Source organism: Petaurus breviceps, unplaced genomic scaffold, assembly GCF_028583685.1.
Source record: "Petaurus breviceps papuanus isolate PSGF00001 unplaced genomic scaffold, PetGlider_PUasm1.0 151, whole genome shotgun sequence".
Lineage (NCBI taxonomy): Eukaryota > Metazoa > Chordata > Mammalia > Diprotodontia > Petauridae > Petaurus > Petaurus breviceps.
This window is the reverse complement of record NW_027185712.1, coordinates 910,465-926,462: the sequence shown is the minus strand read 5'-3', so window position 1 is coordinate 926,462 and position 15,998 is coordinate 910,465. Positions and strand designations below refer to the sequence as shown.

Sequence of the window (15,998 nt, the reverse complement as noted above, 5' to 3'; positions counted from 1 at the left end):
AGGAAGGAAGGAAGGAAGGAAGGAAGGAAGGAAGGAAGGAAGGAAGGGATCAAATTATTAGGGGGTGGGGAGAGAATAAGCAATTATTAAGTATGTGCTATGTTTCATTGTGCTAAGCACTTTACAAATATTATCTCATTTGATCTTCACAACAACCCTGAGAGGTAGGTACAATCATAATGCCCATTTTACAGTGGAAAAACTGAGGCAGATAGAGGTCAAGTAACTTGCCCAAAGTCAAACAACTAGCAAGTGTCTGAAGCTGAACACTGTTCACAGTGCACCTAGCTTTCTCTAATTTCCCTTGATTATTACTATTGACTGAGAGATAATATAGTAGAACTGAGAAACAATATTAAAGACAGGAAGACCTGGGTTCAGGTCTTACCTCTGATACATACTGTCTGTGTGGCTCTCTTCAAGTCACTCAACCTCTCAGTGCCTCAGACAACTCTATAAGACTCTAAGTTGCAGGCTAAATGCCAACCCAATTTGATAAAGGAAGTTTGCTCACTTGAATTTCTTTATACCAATAAATTTAGAGTTCCAGTACAAAATAATTACAATTTCCTGTAAAAAAATTAATTTAGATAAGACAGTTACCCCAAGGAAGCAAAAAGAAAGCACCTAACCAGCACTTATCAAGTGGAGAAACATGGCAACCAAGGACAATACTATTTAAAATATCAACACATTTACAAAATAATACACAGGAGGATGGCAAAAGATTGTGACTGGTATTATTTCTTAAACAGCAAAAAGCAATGGAAGCAAGAAAATAAAAAAAGCTTGGCATGAGACCTGAGTCACGTCATGCCCAAATTATTCAACAATAAAACTGGCAGGACAATAAAAAAACTGAAATTAGATCAGATGTGTCATTATTTCTCTAATCTATTTTCAACATTAATGGCAAAGGAATTATCAATCCTATCAGGATGCTAACACCTCAATCTTCCACATGCTTAATAGGTGTTGAAAAGGCATTTAAGATGCCAAAGTTGAGAACAGTCAGATCAGACCACTTCCTCTTTTTAGTTACTTATTCTCTCTTTTTTTTTTTTGAGGGCAGTTGGGGTTAAGTAACTTGCCCAAGGTTACATGGCTAGATTTTGTGTGGGTGTTAAGTGTCTGAGGCCAGAACCGAACTCAGGTCCTCCAGAACCCGGGGCCAGCACTTTACTCACTGTGCCACCTAGTCGCCACAGTTACTTATTCTCTTTTAAATTTCCTCAAGAGTTTTTATTTTATTTTTAATTTCCTGGGTCATTTCTTTCTTTCTTTCTTTTTTTAAAGATCTAACAATTTTACAGAAGAGAATAGAGAGAGAAAGGGGGGGCTCTTGGATCATTTCTTCTAGCTATCCATGTTTGCCCTTGCTGATAATTCACTTTTTCCTTTGAACAATTATAGTTACAGTTAGTCAATGGTTCTTGGTAGAGGAGGGAGAGTCTTTAGATTTATAATAATTTTTTAAATATGAGTTGGTATCCTTCTTAATGTGCTTATCTTATCTTCTTGCATTGGGTCTTTGTGCCAGAACCAGACCTTTCCCTTTGTTGTATTTTTGGGTGAGGTGGTTCACATGGCTTGATCTTGCCCTGGGTCCCCATGATTCCTGAGATGAGCTCCATCTCCCAGGATTAGGTCTTTCCTGGATCTTTGAGGTATAGAACATTGAATCTTAAAGGATTGCTATGGCATCTTGCAACAGAAAACTAGGGACTTCAGAGCTCCTGGGCCTGAGCTGTCCTGGTCTGAGACATATTTGGTGCTGTGACACGAAGCTGGTCATGGTTGCTACTCACTGCCACTGCTCAAGTCTTCCAAGGTTCCTGTTTTGCATTTCTGACCACCTCAGAGTTTCTGAATACTCTACTCTGAGTCTTTCTCAGGAGAGCCCTATTTTGTTTCTTGTCCACAAAATCTTGAAAATTAAACATATCCTGTCTCTGCTCTTTAATCTGGTACTATGGGGGGATGGAGGAAAAAGGATAGGGAAGGAAATGGGAGCAAAAATTGCCTATACTGTTGCCAGCTTTGTTAGTGGGGCCCCCTTTCCTAGGATGAACAGCCACAAGTGACTTGTTATAAAGAGGAAGTTATAAGTACATTATCTTTCTACCAAAACCTACCTATCTTCTAAATTTTCCTGTTACTGCAGAGAGCACCACCATTCTTCCTGTCACCCAGGTTTTCACAACATCAGGAGCTAGGGATACATGATCAAAAAGTTTGGAGACCCCTGGTCTAAGGAACTCAGATCATATAAGTAACTAAGGAAGTGGGTGAGGAGAGTAAGAGCACTGGACCAGCAAACTGGGAGAGCAATGAATAGTTTGCCTGTAAGATTTATGAAGAAGGGAAGAATTTATGACCAAAAAAGAGATCTAGAACTTTATGAAATGCAAAATAGATAATTCTAATTACATTAAATGGAAAAGTTTTTGTACAAACAGAGGCAATGCAACCAAGATTATGAGGGAAGCAGAAAATTAGGAAAGAATTTTTACAACCAGTGTCTCTGATAAAGGCTTCACTTCTAAAGTATATAGAAAATTGAATCAAATTTATAAGAATACAAGTTGAGATAGCTAGGTGGCACAGGGAATAGAGCACCAGCCCTGGAGTCAGGAGAGCATCAGTTCAAATCTGACCTCAGACACTTAACATTTACTAGCTGTGTGACCTTGCACAAGTCACTTAACCCCAATTGCCCTACCTCCCCCCCCAAAAGAAAAAAATAGAATACACATCATTCCCCAACTAATAAATGGTCAAAGGCTATGAACACGCAGTTTTCAGAGGAAGAAATTAAAGCTATCTATAGTCATATGAAAAAATGCTCTAGGGGCAGCCAGGTAGCACAGCGAGAAAGAGCACCAGTCCTAGAGTCAGGATGACCTGGGATCGAATCCGGGCTCAGACACTTAGTACCCACCCAGAAACACCTGGCAGTGTAACCTTGAGCAAGTTACTTAACCCCAATTGCTTAGGGGCAGCCAGGTGACACAGCGAGTAAGAGCACCAGCCCCAAAGTTGGGATGACCTGGGATCAAATCCAGGCTCTGATACTTAGCACCACACTCTGAAATAACTGGCCATGTAACCTTGAGCAAGTTACTTAACCCCAATTGCTTTAAAAAAAAAAAAAGAAAGAAAAATGCTCTAAATCATTATTGATTAGAGAAATGCAAGTCAAAAAAACTCTGAAGTATCACATCACACCTATCACATTGGCTAACATAACAAAACAGGAAAATGATCAATGTTGAAGAAGATGTGGGAAAATTGGAACACTAATGCATTATTGGTGGAGTTGTGAACTGATCCAAATGTTTTGGAGAACAATTTGGAATTATGTCCAAAGGGCTATAAAATTGTACATACCCTTTGACCTAGCAATACCACTCCCAGATCTGTATGCCAAAGAGATCATAAAAATGGGAAAAGGACCCTCTTATACAAAAATATTTATAGCAGTTCATTTTGTGGTGTCAAAGAATTGGAAATTTAGGGGGTGTCCATCAATTGGGGAATGGCTAAACAAGCTGTGGTATATAAATGTAATGGAATATTATTGTGCTATAAGAAAATTATGAGTAGGTAGACTTCAGAAAAACCTGGAAAGTCTATGATGCTGAGTGAAATAAGCAGAATCAGGAGAACATTGTACACAGTAATGGCGACATTGCACAATGACTAACTTTAATAAACTTAAATCTTCTCAGCAATGCAAAAATCTACGACAACTCCAAAAGATTCACAATGGAAAATACTATCCACATCCAGAGAAAGAACTTTGTAGTCTGAATGTAGAGAGAAGCATACTATTTGTTCTCCTTTTGTTGTTTTGTTTTTTTCTTCTTTCTTGTGGTTCCTCCTATTAGTTCTAATCCTTCTTTACATCATGACTAATGTGAAAATATGTTTAATATGAATGAATAATAAATAAAGCCTATATCAAATTCCATGCCATCTTGGGGAGGAGGGAAGAGATGGGTGTGGGAGGTGGGAAAAAATTTGAAACTCAAAATCTTATGGAAGTAAATGTTGAAAACTAAAAATAAATAAATTTTTTAAATAATAAAAGAGAAATAATAATATCTTCCCTACTAATTATCTCATAGACTTAAGGATCAAATAAGAAAATGTATTAAAGTTCCTAAAGCCCTGTGCATACTTGAGAGAGTATTATTATTATCATCTGAGTGCAAATGAATTTGGTTGTTCCTTCCAAGTATACAAGCCTCATTAGGATTTGGAATCAGATTATCTGAGTTTAGATCCCACTTCTGATGCTTATTACTTGTTTGATCTTGAACAGGTTACTTAACCTTCTTGGGCTTCTATTTCCTCAGCTGTAAAATAAAGAACAAATGTTCTCTAAAGTCTCTTCTATCCTCAGCACAGCACCACGCATGAGGGTGTCCAATGGGCCTCAGGACAACATCAGTACAGAACTATGTAAACAGTCAAAGACTGCAGTCACTCGCATAAGAAGCCAACGACAGTGCCACTTCCAGCATGGGAGCAGAGCTCAAATTTAAAAGAAAAGAAAAAGTCCCTCCCCCAAAAGAGCAAAAAAAAGAGAATCTGATTATAGAATGTTATTATGAGGGGTGGCTAGGTAGTGCAGTAAATAGAGCACCAGCCCTGGAGTCAGGAGGACCCAAGTTCAAATCCAGCCTCAGACACTTAACACAAAAACTAGCCATGTGACCTTGGGCAAGTCACTTAACCCCAATTGCTCTACCTTCCCTTCTCCAAAAAAAAAGTTATTATGGTGTCAGAGGAGACCAAAACACAAATTCAGAAGAGAACAACAATATCAAAACTATGAGCAAAACCCCAAAGAAAAATGGGAAGTGGTCTCAAGTCCAGAAAAAAGTCATGAAGAACTCAAAAAGGAGCTTAAAAATCATATCAGAGAGGTAGGAGAAAAATTGGGAAAATAAATCAGAGTGGTGCAAGAGAATTATGGAAGAAAAAAAGAGCCAAAAGCTTAGAAAACTGCCTAAAAAGTAAAATTGGCCAAATGGAAAAGGAGATACAAAAATCCACAGGAAAAAAACAAAAGAGTACAATTGGCCAAATGGAAATGAAAGTACAAAATCTAATTGAGGAAAATAATACCTCAAAAGCTAGAATTGGGCAAATGGGAGCTAATGACTCTATGAGACATCATGAATCAATCAAATTCAATGGGATGAAAAAAATGGAAGAAAATGTAAGATATCTCATGGGAAAAACAACTGACCTGGATCCAGAAGAGGCAATATCAGAATCATCAGACTACCTGAAAGACACAATCCAAAGGAGGACCCAGACAGCATCTTTCAAGAAATTACCAAGGAAAACTACCCTGACATCTTGGAATCAGAGGGCAAAATAGGTGTTGAAAGAATCCACCAGTCACCTCAGGAAAGTGATCACAAAATAAAACCCCCAAATTTAGTCCAATTTCAAAACTTCAGGTCAAGGGAAAAAAATACAAGAAATATCTCAAATATTGGGGAGTAACAATCAGGATAACACAGGGCTTGGCAGCTATAACAATAAAGGATCAGAGGTCATGGAACATGATATTCTCGAGATAAAGGAGCTGGAACTACAACCACGAATCACTTACCCAGCAAAATTAAGCATCATACATTAAGGGCAAAAATGGTCATTCAACGAAATAGAAGAGTTTCAAGCCTTCATAAGGAGAAGACCAGAATTAAACCAGAAATGTGACCTCCTATATCAAGACCCAACAGAAGCATAAACAAGTGAAAAGGGAAAAGAAAACACAAGGGATTCAATAGAGCTAAATTGTTTACATTCTTACATGGGAAGATGATACTTGTAACTTAAAAAGTGTTTCTGTATCTGTAACAATACAGATAGAAAGCATATACATAGACAGAGGTAAGGGTATAAGGTGAATTTGAGGGAATGACATAAAAATAATTAAGGGATGAGAAAGAGGGGGTACAATGGGTGAAGAAGGAAGGGAGAGGTAGAATGGGATAAATTATCTCACATGAAGAGATGAGAAAGACCTTTACAGTAGAGGGGAAGATGGGAGAGTGGGCAAAAGGTATGACTTGAACCTTACTCTCACCAGTATTGGTTCAAAGAGGGAATAATATACACAATCAGTTGAATATAGAAATCTATCTTACTCAATTGAGAAGTAGGGGGGAGGAGATTAAGTAAAAGAGGTAGGGAGTGGGGACTTAGAGAAAGGAGAGCAGATCAGGGGAGACAGTAGACAGAAGCAAAACACTGGTGAGGTGGGAAAGGGTGAAAGGAGGGGAAGGACAAATAGGAGGAAGAAGAGGCTAGGGGAAAACATATAGGTAGTAACCATAACTATGAATGTGAATAGGATGAACTCTCCCATAAAACTGAAGTGGATGGTAGAATGTATCAAAAACCAGAATCCTACAATATGTTATTTATAAGAAACACACTTGCAGCAGAGAGACACATACAGAGTAAAGGTAAGGGGCTGGAGCAGAATCTACTATGCTTCAGCAGAAGTTAAAAAAAAAGCATGGGTAGCAATCCTGATCTTAGACAAGTAAAAGCAAAAAATATACCTAATTAAAAGAGATAAGAAAGGAAATTACATCTTGCTGAAAGGTACCATACATGGAAGCCAAGAACAGGAAAACTCACTGCACACCCCCCATAACCACCTCAAATACCTATACAAAATGACTGTAAAAAAAACTTTAGGGCTCCAGAACCCACCAAATGACAGAGAGAAATAAATATCCTGCTGAAGACAGCCTGGCAGCCTGGTGGAGACTTCAGAGAGGGCAGCCAACTAATAGCTCCTGCAGCTGAGAAAACCCCAGTGATTTGGGACAAAGCTGTCCTCTCTGGAAGCAGAGTTCTACTGTGGCAAAAAGCTCAAAAGTCAAGTAATTGAGTGGCAACATGAGCAAGCAAAGGAAGCAAAGCATGCTCAGCAATCTGACATTACACTCCTATTTTGGGGACAAAAAGGATCAAAGCATGGAACAGGAGGAAGACAACAAAGTCAGAACTCCTGTACCAAAAGCTTCCAAGAAAAATATGAATTGGTTACAGGCTATAGAGGAGCTTAAGAAGGATTTTGAAAACCAAATAAGAGAAGTGGAGGAAAAATTGGGAAGAGAAATGAGAATGATGTAAGAAAATCATGTATAGAGAGTCAACAACCTGACTAAAGAAAATAACACCTTATAAAATAGACTAACTGTGATAGTAATGGCAATTAAGGATTCCCCTGTATTGGCTTGGTTTTCAAATTGATTGTGTTAAAACCCAGAGTTTGTTAATCCCACCTGTGGGATGGGCTTGTTGATGTGAAAAGAAAGTCCTGAACTGGGAGGAGCTGGTGATGTAGATTTGGAGAGACACTAGAGAGAGGCGGAAGATCTTTTTGGAAGCAGCACCTCGTGGAGAGTGAGAGACTAAGAGAATTGCTGGTGGCCGCTTTGAATTGCCCTGGACTTTTGAGACCTGCCCCCTGAGCTGCCAAGGACTGAGGAGACATGGCTGTTTTGCTGGTACTTTGTCTGTCTGTTTTGATGTTATTTTGCCAGATTTGTCCACTGGTGAAAGACTGTCCTGTTGAAGAAGTCCTGGAACCTGGCATTTGGTTTAGAAGCCCTGAGACTGTCCTGCAGACAGAGAGTGAATACTGTCCACTGGTGAGGGACAGTGCTGTTGTTGCAGGGGTCTGGAGACTGTCCTGCAGACAGAGTGAATACTGTCCACTGGTGAGGGACAGTGCTGTTGTTGCAGGGGTCTGGGAGCCTTTCTGTTGGTTCAGAAGCCCTGAAGAAAGATTTTCTTGTTGTATGTTTACAGAAATCCTGGGAGAGGGCTTTGCTAATGTGTTCAGGGGTTCTAGGACTGTTCTACAGACAGAGGATAAATTCATGAAGGGACTGTCAATGTATCTTGTGGCTTTGCTAAGCCTTGTCTCCCCAGGAACTAAGATTGCTGAGAACTTGCCTCGTGTCAAGATGAAGAAAAGACCTCCATTTGGGTATTAAGTGCTGTGTTTAAACTTGATGTAACTCTGGGGTAGATTCAATTGTGATCCAGGGGTGGGGAACTTTTGACCTTATGTTTGGAAACTAATCTCCATTTGAGAAGAGGGGTTTTGTGGTGGACTTAATTAAGGTATAGCCTAGGGGTGGAGAAGTATTTAGAACAGAGACTTTGTAATTGATTGAATGATCGGAAGGTCTTGGGGTGGGGTAGTCCTTGGAGATTATTTAATCACACTTAGTAAATGCTGTATTTTGAATGATGTCATGTTTTGATCTTCTCTGTTCTTGGTTTGTCACTGAATAAAATAGAGAGCACCTATGCTGGTATTTTGAACCTGGGAAGTTGCCTTTCCTTGGCATTATATTACACTAACTCAAATGGCAAAAGAGGCTCAAAAAGCCAATGAGGAGAAGAATGCAAAAGCTGAATTTTCCAGATGGAAAAAGAATCTCAAAAGCTCACGGAAGAGAATCATTCCTTCAGAATTAGACTGGAGCAAATGGAAGCTAGTGACTTTATGAGAAATCAAAATACTATTAAATAGATACAAACAAATTAAAAAATACAAGGCAATGTGAAATATCTCATTGGAAAAACCACTGACCTGGAAAATAGATCCAGGAGAGATAACTTAAAAATTATTGGACTACCTGAAAGCCATGATCAAAAAAAGAACCTAGAAATCATCCTTCAAGAAATTCTCAAGGAAAATTGTCCTGATATTTTACAATCAGAGGGCAAAATAGAGGTTGAAAGAATCCACCCATCACCTCTTCAAAAAGATCCCAAAAAGAAAATTCCTAGGAATATTATAGCCAGGTTCCAGAGTTCCCAGATCAAGGAGAAAATATTACAAGCAGCCAAGAAGAAACAATTTGAATATTGTGGAAACACAATCAGGATAACACAGGATCTGGCAGCTTCTACACTGAGGGACTTAAGGGCTTGGAATATGATATTCTGCACATCAAAGGAGCTGGCATTAAAACCAAGAATCACCTACCCAGCAAAACTGAGTATCATGTTTCAGGGGGAAATATGATAATTCAATGAAATAAAGGACTTTCAAGCATTCTTGATGAAAACACCAGAGTTGAGCAGAAAATTTGACATTGAGATACAAGAAGCATGAGAAGCTAAACAGGGAAAAGAAATCATAAGGAACTTATCAAACTATTTACATTTCTACATAGAAAAACAGTAATTGCAACTTATACTTTTCTCAGTATGAGAATAGTTGAAGGGACTATAAATGTGTGTGTGTATATGTATGTATGCATACATATGTATCTATATAGGAGGGTATATGGGCATATAAATACATATGTGAGTGTGTGTATATATGTGCACAGGTATACATAGAGGGCACAGGACCAATTGAATAGAATTGAGAAGTGAGAGAGGAATATAATGAGAGGAGATAGGGAGACAGAATGGGGTAAATTATCTCATATAGAAGAGGCAAAGGAAACTGTTACAATGGAGGGGAAGAACAGGAAGGCAAAAGGAAATGGGTCAACCTTACTATCATTGAATTTGGCTTAAGGAGGGAATGACATACACACTAAATATGGTATCTCACCCTACAGAAGAGTAAGGGGGAAAGGGATGAGAGGGGGGATGATAGAAGGGAGGGCAGATTGGGGGGGAAGGAAGTTAGAAGCATACACTTTTGGAAAGAGACAGGGTCCAAGTAGAGAATAGAACAAGTGGGGGTGGGATAGGATAGAGGGAAATATAGTCAGTCTTTCAGAATATGTTCACTATAGAAATGTTTTGCGTAGCTACTCATGTACAACTTATATTGAATTGCTTATCTTCCCACGGGGAGGGGGGGGTGATGAAGGAGGAAAAGAAAGAATCTGGAATTCAAAGTTTTAAAATAAAATATTATATATATATATATATATATATTTTTTTTTTTTACATGCAACTGGGAAATAAGATATACAGGCACTGGGGTATAGAGATCCATCTTGCCCTACTGGAAAGTCAGAGGGGGTATGGGAGAGGATATAGGAGAGAGCACATTGGGGGAAGAGGTATACAGTGGGATCACTGTTTTGGCGTGGTGGGCAAGGGAAATATGGGGAGAAAATTTGTAACTCACAATCTTGTGGAAATGAATGATGTAAACTAAAAATAAACATAAAATTTAATTTTAAAAAATCTTTTCAGTAAAAGGTACCACAGACAATGAAGCAATTAGAAGAGTAAAGAATATTCTACCTGTCAGATCTATGGGGAAGGGAAGAATTCATGGTCAAACAAGAGACAGGAAGCATTACAAAATGTAGAATAGATCATTCTGATCATATTAAATTAAATTCTTTTCCAGCACTGAATCTCTGACCCTATGACCTTTTTCCAAGGCTCCATGGGTTTATTCAGATTTGAAAATGTCAAGAGAGAGAGCACGAGCAAGTCAATCGGCCTTAGCAACAGGAATTCAAATAAGGAGACATCCAGCTTTCTACAGTAAGAAGAACCAGAACCAGAAAAAGCCAAGGAGGAATTCTTTAGGAGGCTTGTTCAGCTGCTTGTTGAATAAGAAAGGAGCTGCCTGTAAACCAAAAGGCTGGAGATCTTTCCATCGTGTAGAAACCAGCTTGCCTGCCTGCTACCTGTGCCATTCTCCCCATTCTGGGATTTATTTTTGACAGTGTTGGGAATGTTTGGTTATTTCCAATGTCTCCTGGTGAAACCGGATCAGTATTACTTTGAAGAGGCAGCAGCTATTTATATAATGATTTCAGGGGTTCTCCCTCTTTTTCCCACAAAATGGAAATCTTGTACCTACTAAATGAGGCCTGAAATTCCTTTAATGGGAAGAAGTTTGACAGGACCTACAATGGGGGGCACCACATGAGGGCTTAGAAGAGGACCTTCTTACAAAGTTTAAGTACGAATAGCTTAATTGGGTGAAACAGTTCCTGAGGAAAGGAATGATGGGGAAAGAGAACACAGAGGCATTATGTACCTGAAGAAAGGGGAGGAACATCAGTGGGATGTGGAAGAAAGGAGAAAAAAAAGGGAAACTTGGGGGCTGGTCAAAACTGACTTCATAATCTTGACCCACACTATCTACAGGCCCCTATTTAAACAACAGCTCATCCAAAAGAGAACAGAACCAGCACTAGTTGAAATGGAAAGGCAGGGAAAATGGAGCACCTGGTCACTACCATGGGGAGATTTTACAGTCTAATGAGGAAGATAGAAACAAAGAGGAGGAAGAGGACAAGAACTTGATACATAGCCAGGCACTGTGCTAAGCACTTTGTAAATGTTTTCTCATTTGGTCTTCACAACAACCTTGAGATGAAAGTGCTCTTATTATCACCATTTTACAGCTACGGAAACTGAGGAAGATAGAGGTGATGTGAGAAAGAGAAACCTACCGAATAATAATTCATATAATGACACTTTATAGGCACATAGCACTTTAAGGTTTATGCTTTCCTCACAACAATCCTGTGAAATAGTGGAAGTATCAGTATCCCTATTTTACATATGATGAAAGAGAGACACATAGAACTCATGACATCTCCCCTGGACTATTGCAATAGTCTCCTAATTGGTTTCCCTTCCTCAAGACTCTCCTGTTTCCAATTCACCTTCCATGAAAGTGCCAAAATGGCTTATTCCTACAGTACAGTGGGTCTGACCATATTGTCTTGCTCAATAATCTCCAATGGTTCCCACTCACCTCCAAGATAATATAAACTTAGGGCAGCTTCCTCTCTCACTTCTCAATTTCACCTTTTAAGTATCATCCCTTCCTATTCAATTGGTCCTGTGCCCTCTATGTATACCTGTGCACATATATACACACACTCACATATGTATTTATATGCCCATATACCCTCCTATATAGATATATATGTATGCATACATACATATACACACACACATTTATAGTCCCTTCAACTATTCTCATACTGAGAAAAGTATAAGTTGCAGTGAATAGAGCACTGGCCCTGGAATCAAGAGGATCTCAGTTCAAATGCAGCCTCAGACACTTGACATACTAGCTGTGTGACCTTGAGCAAGTAAGTCACTTAACCCCAATTGCCTTGCCTTCTCTCCTCCAAAAATTCGAAAAATTAAAAAAAAAATTTTTAAGATAATACAAACTCCTCTGGCACTGAAAGTCTTTCATGATGTAATTCCAGCTTACTTTTCCAGGACATTACAATTACTCCCCTTCATCCATTCTACCTGCATTCCAGCCAAACTGGCCTTCCTATTCTTCCTCACTCATGATATAATATTCTATCCCCCACCTGTGTGACTTTGGCCTCGCTGTGGCTTCTGTGTGCTGGCCTCAAGGCCTTTAGGGCACTCCCTCCTTGATTTTGCTATTTAGAATCCTTCACTTCAGCTCAAATACTATCTTCTCCTGTAAAAGGCATTCCCTGATCTGCTCCATCCCTCCTCTGCCGTCCCCTGCCCATCTTGAAAATTGCATTCACTTTGTATGAATGTTGCATCTGCTCCTATGTGTACATGTTATTTGTCCCAATACAATGTAAGCTCTTTGAAGGCAGGGATTATTTTATTTTTGTCTTTGTATCTCTAGTGCCTAGCACATGGGATGTGTTTAATAAATAAATGCTTGCTGATTTATACCTCGTCCAAGAATCTTTCCACCATGCACAATGCTTCTGTGAAGATGAAGAAACATCACCATCTTGGCAGCACCCATTAGAGACACACACTCACATAATAGAATCTGTGGTCTGGCTGGAATAGATTCAATAACTAAAGGCATGGGGTTAGCCAAGGAGATATCTGTTATGGAAGCAAAAGGAGCTGGAAAAAATGTGCCCACCACATTCTACGTACTAAGGATACCAAGACAGTCCCTCCCCTCTAAGAGCTTATATGAAGGTCCATTGGATAGACAGAATATTACATGAGAGTGATGGTCTTGGCATTTACTGGATTCATTTCCTGCTTCAGTGCTTCATTTTAAAGAACAAATGAGAAAATGTGTGAGAAGTGCCTTGCAAATCTTAAAGCCCTATATAAATGAGTTATTTTTATTATTAGAAGGAGGGAAAGCATTGAGGGAGAGAGTAGGAGACAACTTAAGTTGATTCCTGAGAATGATACTCAGTGCTTCCAAAAGTGAGGCACACAAGCAGAATTAGATGTCATCTATTTCAATTTTACAGATGAGGAAACTGAGGACCATAGTGCTTAAGTAACTTGCCCAAGGTCACACATAGTAAAGGGCAGAGCTGGAACTTGAACCATCACTAATTTCCATCTCTAACTCCACACTTAGTGATTTTTCCAGTACCATGATAGACTCAATACATATTTGTTGATTACTCTTTCTACTGGTCTATCAGCTGCTTCTCTATTTTGTACTTTCACCTTTGCTAATAAAGATTCCTGTCCACAATTTTTTTTAAATTTTTAAATTTTTTAAATTAATTTGTTTGTTTCCTTTTAGTTTACAGGATTCAATTCCACAATTCCTTGAGTTTCACATTTTGTCCCCCTCCCTCCCCTCTCCCCCATGGCGGCATATAGTCAAGTATAGGATCTGTAAATACTTTCACATTATACATTAGTCAGGTTATAAAGATGGATTGTATCAGATGGAATGAAAAATGGTAAAGAGGACATAAAACCAAACAAGAGAAGAAAAAAGATCAGGTATTTTGCTTCCACCTGGATATAAACTCAGTTCTCCTGTCTACAATTTTACAAGGAAATGAGGTTTAATAGAGATGTGTTCCCATTTCTTGTCTCAGTTGTTAGAGTGTTTGAGCTGAAGCTAAATTTGTGTTTTGCTACCATAGTGTTATATGGGGAAAGTCTCCCAAGAAGCACAGAAAGAGGACAATATTCCATTTTCAGTTGAGACTGGAAAAGGATGAAAATCAGAGAAGATGTGTTAAATGCTGCAGAGAAGAATGCTATAAAACCTTGATGAAATAACTGAGATAGAAGCAGAGTAAGATGAGTATGAGAAGGAGCAAAATATCCCTACACTTTGGAGATCCTGAGTAACTCAGAAACCCTCCTGGGCCTTAGTGTCTGTCATAGCCATGTGACTCAAAATTGACATTTCAATCATATTATTTGTAAACAAATCTTTCAAGTGCACAGAGGACCTAAAAGAACCCATTAGGGGAGGCTAGGTGGTACAGTGAATAGAGCACTGGCCCTGGAGTCAGGAGGACCTGAGTTCAAATCTGGCCTCAGACACTTGATGCAAAAACTAGCCCTGTGACCTTGGGCAAGTCACTTAACCCCAATTGCCCCCAAAAAAAAAAAAAAAAAAAAAAAAAAAAGAACCCATCAGTGAATTCTTTTATAAAGTAAATGCATATACCATTTAACAGGTTTTTTTTTCTGAGATTTCATAATAGTGGGTTTGCTCAATGAGTGTGTTTCCTGTTTTACAATTTATCCCCACAAAGATCTTATTTTTCAGTCAAAGCTATCCTATTAACACCAGTTCATTTCCACTGAATCAGACCAGTGTCTAGCAAAGTGTTCTGGGTGTGGATTCCAAAGTTCTAGGGAAACTTCGGGATTAAAGCAAAAGATGGAAAATAGGGAAGTCAACGATTAATCTTTAGCATATCCGCCCTACATACTTCCTACTATGTACTCGAGTGGAATGCCTGGAGACATACAGAGATAATGACACTTGTCTATAGAACTTGCCCCAGAAGGAATTGATAATCACAGATTTTGAGTTAGAAGGGACCTTAGAGACCATCAAGAACAATGCTTTCATCTTTACAAATGATGCTGACCTAAGCATTATGCCAGCCTGCCTCTAAAAAGGGATATATTTTCTCATAGTCCTCCACTAAGAGACATTATAGCTTGGTAACTGGGAGCAAGTCACTTTTAGATTCTCTGAGCCTCAGTTTCCACATGTGCAATTCACAATAATACTTGTATTTCACATAGTTGTGAGGAAAGTGGTCCACTGCACAGGATGCCTCCATCCTAAAGCAGGTGGAGATGAAGTTCTTGTCATGTTCTCTTTGCCCTATTCTCCTGAGCCAGTTGTAGTATCATATCTGGATCCTTACTCTGAGCCCTGAAGTTTGACTGGTGTGGACCTAACTGCGGGGCAGAGAGAAGTCACCATCCCAAGCATATCCAGTTCTGTCCTGGGAGGAGGGGGAAGGGGAGAAGACAGTGTAAACAAAAAAAAACAAAATCTAGATAGAAATTCTGAGAGATACCTTTAATCTATCCTTTACAGTTAGGGGAGGGAAATACAAAACAGAGCTGAACAGCTTCTGAAGGAAGTTTCTTCTTCAGAGGGTACATTGAATATAGTGGGGTACTTAGCAAATATTTGTTGGAATTGCTTGTTACAATAAATAAAATATCAGTGATGGGGAAAACTTTCACGGAAAGAAACATTTGAAAGTGCATGTTACTAGTCACCTTCTGCAACAGAAACAGGGGTCATAGCTACCTTTCTGAGTTGAAACTGGAAACTGGCACTGACCCTAAGAGGATTTCTCCTCCTTCTCCTTGTATTCTGTAGCTTGAAGAATTGTGAAATATATACCTAATGATAGTAATACATAGATCTTGAAGTATTTGTTTCCACTTTCCTTCTATTAACCTAAATCTCAGTTTCCCCCTCTAGAGGTGATCTCTCTTGGTCACTGGATGAATCAGGTATAGAACTGTGCTGGTAAAATATTCAGTGATATAATCCTGTAGTAATGGTTGAAGGTGTCATAGCTCCCAGATATGTTCTCACTTTATTAGGGAACTCTGGAAGACAACCCCTCCTGCCTAAAAAAATCAAGAACCAAAGGAACAACTCTAATGGTTGGGTTTCATGGCAGCTTGCCAGTGGATATATTTCAGGTCTGCAGGGTCCTTAGCAGTGCTGGTCTTAAGTGAGGAAGGAAGGAGGGAAGGAAGGAAGGAAGGAAGGAAGGAAGGAAGGAAGGAAGGAAGGA

General features: G+C 39.1%; 2 protein-coding genes across 3 annotated transcripts in view; one reads left to right on the top strand and one right to left on the bottom strand.

Annotated features, from left to right (window-relative positions):
• Positions 1-15,998, top strand: part of HAUS1 (HAUS augmin like complex subunit 1) — a 251,400-nt gene that overhangs the window by 181,536 nt on the left and 53,866 nt on the right. The window lies entirely within an intron of this gene.
• PSTPIP2 (proline-serine-threonine phosphatase interacting protein 2) overlaps positions 1-15,998 on the bottom strand; it is a 90,873-nt gene that overhangs the window by 73,819 nt on the left and 1,056 nt on the right. The window lies entirely within an intron of this gene.